The sequence below is a fragment of the Mixophyes fleayi genome, chromosome 5, assembly GCF_038048845.1.
Source record: "Mixophyes fleayi isolate aMixFle1 chromosome 5, aMixFle1.hap1, whole genome shotgun sequence".
Taxonomy (NCBI): domain Eukaryota; kingdom Metazoa; phylum Chordata; class Amphibia; order Anura; family Limnodynastidae; genus Mixophyes; species Mixophyes fleayi.
This window is the reverse complement of record NC_134406.1, coordinates 219,389,132-219,397,721: the sequence shown is the minus strand read 5'-3', so window position 1 is coordinate 219,397,721 and position 8,590 is coordinate 219,389,132. Positions and strand designations below refer to the sequence as shown.

Here is an 8,590-nt window from a genome sequence, read left to right as displayed (position 1 = left end):
TATATATATATATATATATATATATATATATATCTGTATATACATTTTTGTCAGAAACCAATTAATCTACCACTGTTTTTAGACTGTGGGACATACCTGGAGCAAATACAAACTCCACACAGATAGGGCCCTGGTTGAGATAAAACCCATGACCCCCAACTTTGTGAGGCAGCACTGCTAACCCATGTGCTACCCTGTGACTATTTAAATAAGACAGACGTGTTAATGCTGCTAGTATTTCTCTCCTTTTTTCCTCATCATATGTAAAGAGACTGCAGACCTTTATGACAGCAGCTACGACCATTGAGTGCATAAGGTTGTTTTGTTTCCCCTCTTGTTCACCTTACTGTTGGTTAGAAGCTTAAAAAGGGGAGTCTAATGCTCTTAGCACTAAAAGAGTATAAATGTGTACCACTTCCAGCAGGGCAGGGTACATCTAGATTACAAGCAGTTTTATCCCTAACAATGCCCTTATAATATACAACTGGCTGGGGGAGAGGGAGGCGCAGGTAACAGCTGGGGGAGAGGGAGGCGCAGGTAACAGCTGGGGGAGAGGGAGGCACAGGTAACAGCTGGGGAGAGGGGGGCGCAGGTAACAGCTGGGGGAGAGGGAGGCACAGGTAACAGCTGGGGGAGAGGGAGGCACAGGTAACAGCTGGGGGAGAGGGAGGCACAGGTAACAGCTGGGGAGAGGGGGGCGCAGGTAACAGCTGGGGAGAGGGGGGCGCAGGTAACAGCTGGGGAGAGGGGGGCGCAGGTAACAGCTGGGGAGAGGGGGGCGCAGGTAACAGCTGGGGAGAGGGGGGCGCAGGTAACAGCTGGGGAGAGGGAGGCGCAGGTAACAGCTGGGGAGAGGGGGGCGCAGGTAACAGCTGGGGAGAGGGAGGCGCAGGTAACAGCTGGGGGGTGGGAGGCGCAGGTAACAGCTGGGGAGAGGGAGGCGCAGGTAACAGCTGGGGAGAGGGAGGCGCAGGTAACAGCTGGGGAGAGGGAGGCGCAGGTAACAGCTGGGGAGAGGGAGGCGCAGGTAACAGCTGGGGAGAGGGAGGCGCAGGTAACAGCTGGGGAGAGGGAGGCGCAGGTAACAGCTGGGGAGAGGGAGGCGCAGGTAACAGTTGGGGGGTGGGAGGCGCAGGTAACAGCTGGGGAGAGGGAGGCGCAGGTAACAGCTGGGGAGAGGGAGGCGCAGGTAACAGCTGGGGAGAGGGAGGCGCAGGTAACAGCTGGGGAGAGGGAGGCGCAGGTAACAGCTGGGGAGAGGGAGGCGCAGGTAACAGCTGGGGAGAGGGAGGCGCAGGTAACAGCTGGGGAGAGGGAGGCGCAGGTAACAGCTGGGGAGAGGGAGGCGCAGGTAACAGCTGGGGAGAGGGAGGCGCAGGTAACAGCTGGGGAGAGGGAGGCGCAGGTAACAGCTGGGGAGAGGGAGGCGCAGGTAACAGTTGGGGAGAGGGAGGCGCAGGTAACAGCTGGGGAGAGGGAGGCGCACGTAATAGCTGGGGGTAGCGCAGGTAACAGCTGGGGAGAAGGAGGCGCAGGTAACAGTTGGGGAGAGGGAGGCGCAGGTAACAGCTGGGGAGAGGGAGGCGCACGTAATAGCTGGGGGTAGCGCAGGTAACAGCTTGGGAGAGGGAGGCGCAGGTAACAGTTGGGGGGTGGGAGGCGCAGGTAATAGCTGGGGGTAGCGCAGGTAACAGCTGGGGAGAGGGAGGCGCAGGTAATAGCTGGGGGAGAAGGAGGCGCAGGTAACAGTTGGGGAGAGGGAGGCGCAGGTAACAGCTGGGGAGAGGGAGGCGCAGGTAACAGTTGGGGGGTGGGAGGCGCAGGTAATAGCTGGGGGTAGCGCAGGTAACAGCTGGGGAGAAGGAGGCGCAGGTAACAGTTGGGGAGAGGGAGGCGCAGGTAACAGCTGGGGAGAGGGAGGCGCAGGTAACAGTTGGGGGGTGGGAGGCGCAGGTAATAGCTGGGGGTAGCGCAGGTAACAGCTGGGGAGAGGGAGGCGCAGGTAACAGCTGGGGAGAAGGAGGCGCAGGTAACAGTTGGGGAGAGGGAGGCGCAGGTAACAGCTGGGGAGAGGGAGGCGCACGTAATAGCTGGGGGTAGCGCAGGTAACAGCTTGGGAGAGGGAGGCGCAGGTAACAGTTGGGGGGTGGGAGGCGCAGGTAATAGCTGGGGGTAGCGCAGGTAACAGCTGGGGAGAGGGAGGCGCAGGTAATAGCTGGGGGAGAAGGAGGCGCAGGTAACAGTTGGGGAGAGGGAGGCGCAGGTAACAGCTGGGGAGAGGGAGGCGCAGGTAACAGTTGGGGGGTGGGAGGCGCAGGTAATAGCTGGGGGTAGCGCAGGTAACAGCTGGGGAGAAGGAGGCGCAGGTAACAGTTGGGGAGAGGGAGGCGCAGGTAACAGCTGGGGAGAGGGAGGCGCAGGTAACAGTTGGGGGGTGGGAGGCGCAGGTAATAGCTGGGGGTAGCGCAGGTAACAGCTGGGGAGAAGGAGGCGCAGGTAACAGCTGGGGAGAGGGAGGCGCAGGTAACAGTTGGGGGGTGGGAGGCGCAGGTAATAGCTGGGGGTAGCGCAGGTAACAGCTGGGGAGAAGGAGGCGCAGGTAACAGTTGGGGAGAGGGAGGCGCAGGTAACAGCTGGGGAGAGGGAGGCGCAGGTAACAGCTGGGGAGAGGGAAGCGCAGGTAATAGCTGGGGGTAGCGCAGGTAACAGCTGGGGAGAAGGAGGCGCAGGTAACAGCTGGGGAGAGGGAGGCGCAGGTAACAGCTGGGGAGAGGGAGGCGCAGGTAACAGCTGGGGAGAGGGAGGCGCAGGTAACAGTTGGGGGGTGGGAGGCGCAGGTAACAGTTGGGGGGTGGGAGGCGCAGGTAACAGCTGGGGAGAGGGAGGCACAGGTAACAGCTGGGGGTGGCGCAGGTAACAGCTGGGGAGAGGGAGGCGCAGGTAACAGCTGGGGGAGAGGGAGGCGCAGGTAACAGCTGGGGAGAGGGAGGCGCAGGTAACAGTTGGGGAGAGGGAGGCGCAGGTAACAGCTGGGGAGAGGGAGGCGCAGGTAACAGCTGGGGAGAGGGAGGCGCAGGTAACAGCTGGGGAGAGGGAGGCGCAGGTAACAGTTGGGGGGTGGGAGGCGCAGGTAACAGCTGGGGAGAGGGAGGCGCAGGTAACAGCTGGGGGAGAGGGAGGCGCAGGTAACAGCTGGGGGAGAGGGAGGCGCAGGTAACAGCTGGGGGGTGGGAGGCGCAGGTAACAGTTGGGGGGTGGGAGGCGCAGGTAACAGCTGGGGAGAGGGAGGCGCAGGTAACAGCTGGGGAGAGGGAGGCGCAGGTAACAGCTGGGGAGAGGGAGGCGCAGGTAACAGCTGGGGAGAGGGAGGCGCAGGTAACAGCTGGGGGTGGCGCAGGTAACAGCTGGGGAGAGGGAGGCGCAGGTAACAGCTGGGGGGTGGGAGGCGCAGGTAACAGTTGGGGGGTGGGAGGCGCAGGTAACAGCTGGGGAGAGGGAGGCGCAGGTAACAGCTGGGGAGAGGGAGGCGCAGGTAATAGCTGGGGGTGGCGCAGGTAACAGCTGGGGAGAGGGAGGCGCAGGTAATAGCTGGGGGTGGCGCAGGTAACAGCTTGGCGACCTGCCTGTTATCACCGCAGTACTAGATAAATAGCTGAATCTGATTGGTTACTATAGGTAACATCTCTCTACTTCCTTTTTAGAGCTTTAGTAAATCTATCCCCAAGTCTTGGCCGACACTGCTTAAGTCGGTATAGTCCTCTATTGGCCATTAAAGAAACTGCATGAAATATTTTATTCCTCACATGTTAAATACAATTTCATGTCAGTTGCACAATATGTTAATAATATATTTTGAATGTGCTGAAAATTTTTACAAATTTTATCTTCCCCAGCAATATACAAAGACCACCCATTAAATTGATCAGCAACACAATGTTTTTAAAAATCCATTTTAATGAGGAAATTATTCCATTCCAAAATATAGACACACAGTTATCATAACCACTTCAAAATAGGACATGTCCCATGTAGGTTCCAACACGCACACAAAACAATACTTAACAGCAATACAAAAATTTCCATACAGTAGTAGTTTTGTTACAATACCAATGAACATGTCAAATTCTTTAATGTGTCTGTTCTTGTGGTCTTCAAGTGGTCAAGTATATTAGTGGTAGAACTAAAAACATCAGTTAGTACCCTTGAGATTTTCAGATGATACTTTTGGTTCAAAAGTCCTGTTCAGACACAGAGCCCACTGTTACCTGCTCTGTGTATTACATTGAACCCACTTCATTGACGCAACCTGAGGCTGTCCGTATTTACAAAGGTCTATCTACAGTAAATGATAGTTCATTAGACGTTCATCTGTTGCCTACACAGTACAGGCAGCTATGCTGAGCGCTGAACAAGTATTCATTTAAATGCACCCTATTCAGTCTGAGGGAACCAGTAGCATCAGTGAGGCAGTTTGTCAGTGGTGCTGCCACTGATTACTAGTGAACGGTTTGGTGCAGGCTCATGAATACTTATCCATCCATCAAAATAACTGCCTCCACTGCCTGTAGCAGAATTCAAGATGGAAAATAAATAGAAGGTTATAAAGAGATACCTTTGCTAAATAATTATTTGACCCATGCAAAAATTGGAAGAAAAACAAAATACAAAAGAAAAGCAATAGAGAACCCCATAAGTATTGCAATGAAGGCCACGCAAATCATTGGCAAATCTGTAAATATTCTACATTCTAATTAGCTTTCATTATACATTCTGTGAACACTCAAAGCAATATATGACAACCAGCTTATTCTGTCAAAGTCTATTCATATTTTCAACACTGCAAGTTGTAGGCTAAATGAATCAGTTAAATGAGTAGTTTAAATTAAACAGTGTATACATGGCTGATGTTCTTTAGCCAGACTTTTCCATAGGGAGCACCCAGTAGATGAATACAATTCTGACACCTCTTATTTCTGTATAAAACACTCTTTACTTTTAACTAACAATGACTTTCCGATCTCCAATTTTCATCCAGTACTTTTTCTTGAACTTACTTTTGGGTCACGTATTCCCTCTTGTCCCCCACCGAAATAAAAAAACATTTGCAATCATAAATATTTAAAGAAATTTCATGATATTTTAATATTTTCTTTTACTTCTAAATGTTTCCAGTATATATATATATATTTTTAGCTAAATACTCCATGATTGCCCCAAATCTTCACATCAAATTCTACCTTAGAAAAACAAAAATAAAGGACATCCTTCACCTGTTTTTTTCAAGAGCCTCCGAGTTTTCAGCTGAGAATAATAAGACATTTCTGTGAAGTCTAATTTGTGACATTAATCATCTGGATCCAGTGGTTTAAAATACTAGAAACACGTAAACCTTTAACAAAATTACCAGGTATTAAACTGTAAATCTACATTTGCATTTATTATGTTTTGTCTTTTTGAATTCTTTATCAATATATAAATTTCCTGATCAATCGTTGGCTTTCCGCTAAGAGACAGCCAGAAAGGAAACGTAACGCCCTTTCCTCCTCTCCCCCAAGACTTTTCACTTCATTACTAATATAGATCTAACTGTGCCCTACCTATACTATTCAGGCTGGTTGCTGTGTGTAACAGTAGGGGAGAGTCTCCTCCACCAACTAATGCTATGTCTAGGCCTTATAGCTCGTCAGGAGAAAACTTGTGTTAACCATTAGCTGTCTCTCAGTTCCCTACACTAGAACCTCCATGTCTATTTGTGGTAGTAAAAATGCTACATATGTTATATAAGGAGAAACCCGCCTGTTTACGTGTTAATTTTCTCCATGACATGCATAACCAAATTACCAAATATCTTTTTAAGTGAAGATTTTAGTAAAAATGATTTGCCTACATAAAACCAGCATAAGTGAGTTCCCTGTATAAATAAAAATCTTCTGTGACTGTCTCAGCCTTAATCCAGTGAATCCCGCTAGTAGCCTCTGAGTGCTTCCCGCTATATTTACCCAAACATGCCAGCCCTTGTGCGTCTTACTGCTACCATTTTGTGCCTCTAATACACTTGCAAAGTGGCCATAAGGGCATTCACAAAACACAACTTAAAGTGGACCCATCTCTTACACTCAGCGGGGGCAGGCAGCCATTTTGTGTGCTATACTAACATTTATGAGAATGCAGATTGACAGGAACTTGTCACATCACCTACTCAAGAGGCACATGCCTCATCTGTGTGGATGTCATTGGTTTTGGATGATGTGACAGTCTGAACATTTGTTAAGGCCACAAAATGGCGTCCTCCACTGTGTGTAGGTGACATGACCTCTAAGTTTTCCTGGCACATAGCAATAATGAACACAAAGGCCTCAAAACAAAACGAAAAAAACTTTATACAGCGCAGATATTTTATATGTGCAAACAAACAGCAAAATAACAATAGCAAAAGACTGAGAGGCAACAGCATTATAGAAGATAGGTTTCGGTCAGTTCTGGGTTGTATGGCACCTGTGGTTTATAAACAGCATCAGCTTTTCAGCTGCCACGGATGGACTTGCAGTGCTCTGCAGAGCCCAGTGGCAGGGACTATGTTAATAATGAGTAGCTCAAAATAAAGTTCACAGTTTTAATAGCATCTGTGTGGATTGCAAAAACTAGATTGTAGTAAATAGTCTGAACATTGTATAAGTTGTCTATATTTCCATATATGAGTGTCTTTATTGAAAATGAAAAATATATATATTTATATAGCTATTTACACTAAAAACTTTTATGGCTGATTTGTGAGATCTTAAAAGTAAACGAAATACAAAAAGTATACAATTAGCCCTAAATGAAACCTTATTTTTGAAATGGGCTTTGCACAAGTAAATCTCTAGAATTTTATATAACTAATACAAATAATATTTAAGTCAATGCATCCAATTATATCCAGTGACTGAAATAGCCATAAAGCACTTTATGGAACGGCTTCCTGTGTACTTGTAGTGCCTTATTGCCTTTACAGGATACAGCAAGGTTATATCCAGGATTGCAATCCCAATTTAAGTGCAAATCTGACAGAAAAGAATATTTAAACAAAAAAAACAAAAAAAGCTGCTCTTGTGAGTGATTAGTTGAAGTTAAGAGATGGCTATCCTTGTGCATTGCAGGTTGCAGAATCCAGTACACTAGTTGCATTTGTTTCTTTCATAGCCAGATCTCCTCAATGCAATGCAGGTTACCTTAGTAAGCTCCCAATGGCAAGTTTAGGGCTCCCTAGCTAGACACAGTGCTATTTTGCAACAAGAAGATGCTTTGTACATTGGGCTGCTTGCCTAGATACTGCTACTAGATAAGTGGCTGAGTAGGTTCAGGTGGAACTAAGGCACTCAGACATCTATTAGTAACATCTGTCGGAGAACAGTTTATTCTACAAATCATTGGCTTCTTATGGTTCACCACTATGTGGCGATAGAGAGGCTCTCCTCTGATATTTTGGCCAGTGACAGAGAAGAATATTGCATACACCTGGTTGATAAAGTCAGATGTGTGCGTACAGTCCATTAGCAAGCTGTTCTGCATTTCCTCTGAATACTTACTTTCCCCTTCCCCTGGGCAGTGACTGCATAACAATCTTCCCTGACAGCTCGGATTCTAAACAGATGTATAACAACGAGTGCTGTAAACTTATGTTAAACGGTATACGCAAGTGTCTATGTAATCTTTTCTGCCAGTGATACTAATTATGCTCTATGTTCAAACAAAAGCTTTCAATTTTAAGTATTAAACACAAACTACAAACTACATGTTTTAGAACAAATGTACTGTGCTACATTCTGTGAGACTCTGATGTGGATCTTTGTACCAGAAGATGCAGCGGGTGAACTCAACCTGCATTATTCACAACACAGCGATGGCCACTGACCAATGCTTGACATGCTACGTGCATCTTCTCCGTACTACTGCTTATCTGTAAGAGACACAAACAACAGTTTCAGCATACTGGCTATGAATGCGTCATCTACAGTGGTCATATAGATGTAAGTTCACAGCAATTATAGGAGCATCTGCATTTTAGTTTTTGTTTTTCACTAGAACAAGATCCAGTCACTGCAAAAAGTCCCTATTCATGCATTATAACAGTTTCCTTGTCAAGTTCAAGCTTCTCCCCAGCTCTGAAATAGTTTACAAAATAAAAGGGAAAATTGGACCAAGCTACTAACACAAAGAAATCAGCACAGACTTCTCCTGGTTAGTGGTGACATCAGCACATGGTTCCTGTAATGAGCTGAGGCCCAGATGAGACAAGGTTACAGGGACAAAGGCTGTGATGTTCATCAGTACAGGTCATTACACATATTGAATATCCTCGTAGTTTAGTAAACTGGTGGTGGCTTTAATACAGCGGTGGTCACATTATCACATTGTTATATGCGAGTAAGTGAAGAGAGGACAACAATACAAACAGTCAAAGCAAAAAGACCAAAAAAAAAAAAAAAAAAGTTATTCAATGTAATATACGCGCCAGGAATCACCTTAAAATCATTATTTTCTAGAAAGTAGAAATGTGTTCAATATTAGAAAACAAATGTATAAAGTACACAATACCAATTTTACTGGT

General features: G+C 47.4%; 1 protein-coding gene across 7 annotated transcripts in view; it reads right to left on the bottom strand.

The window, feature by feature from the left end:
• Nucleotides 1-3,934: 3,934 nt before the first annotated feature.
• The window catches only part of DTNA (dystrobrevin alpha), a 199,093-nt gene continuing 194,437 nt past the window's right edge, over nucleotides 3,935-8,590 (bottom strand). For all 7 annotated transcript variants that reach the window (XM_075213482.1, XM_075213487.1, XM_075213484.1 and 4 more), the window contains one exon: nucleotides 3,935-7,939. The gene's annotated coding sequence lies outside the window, so the exon portion shown is untranslated. The remainder of the gene's footprint in view (nucleotides 7,940-8,590) is intronic.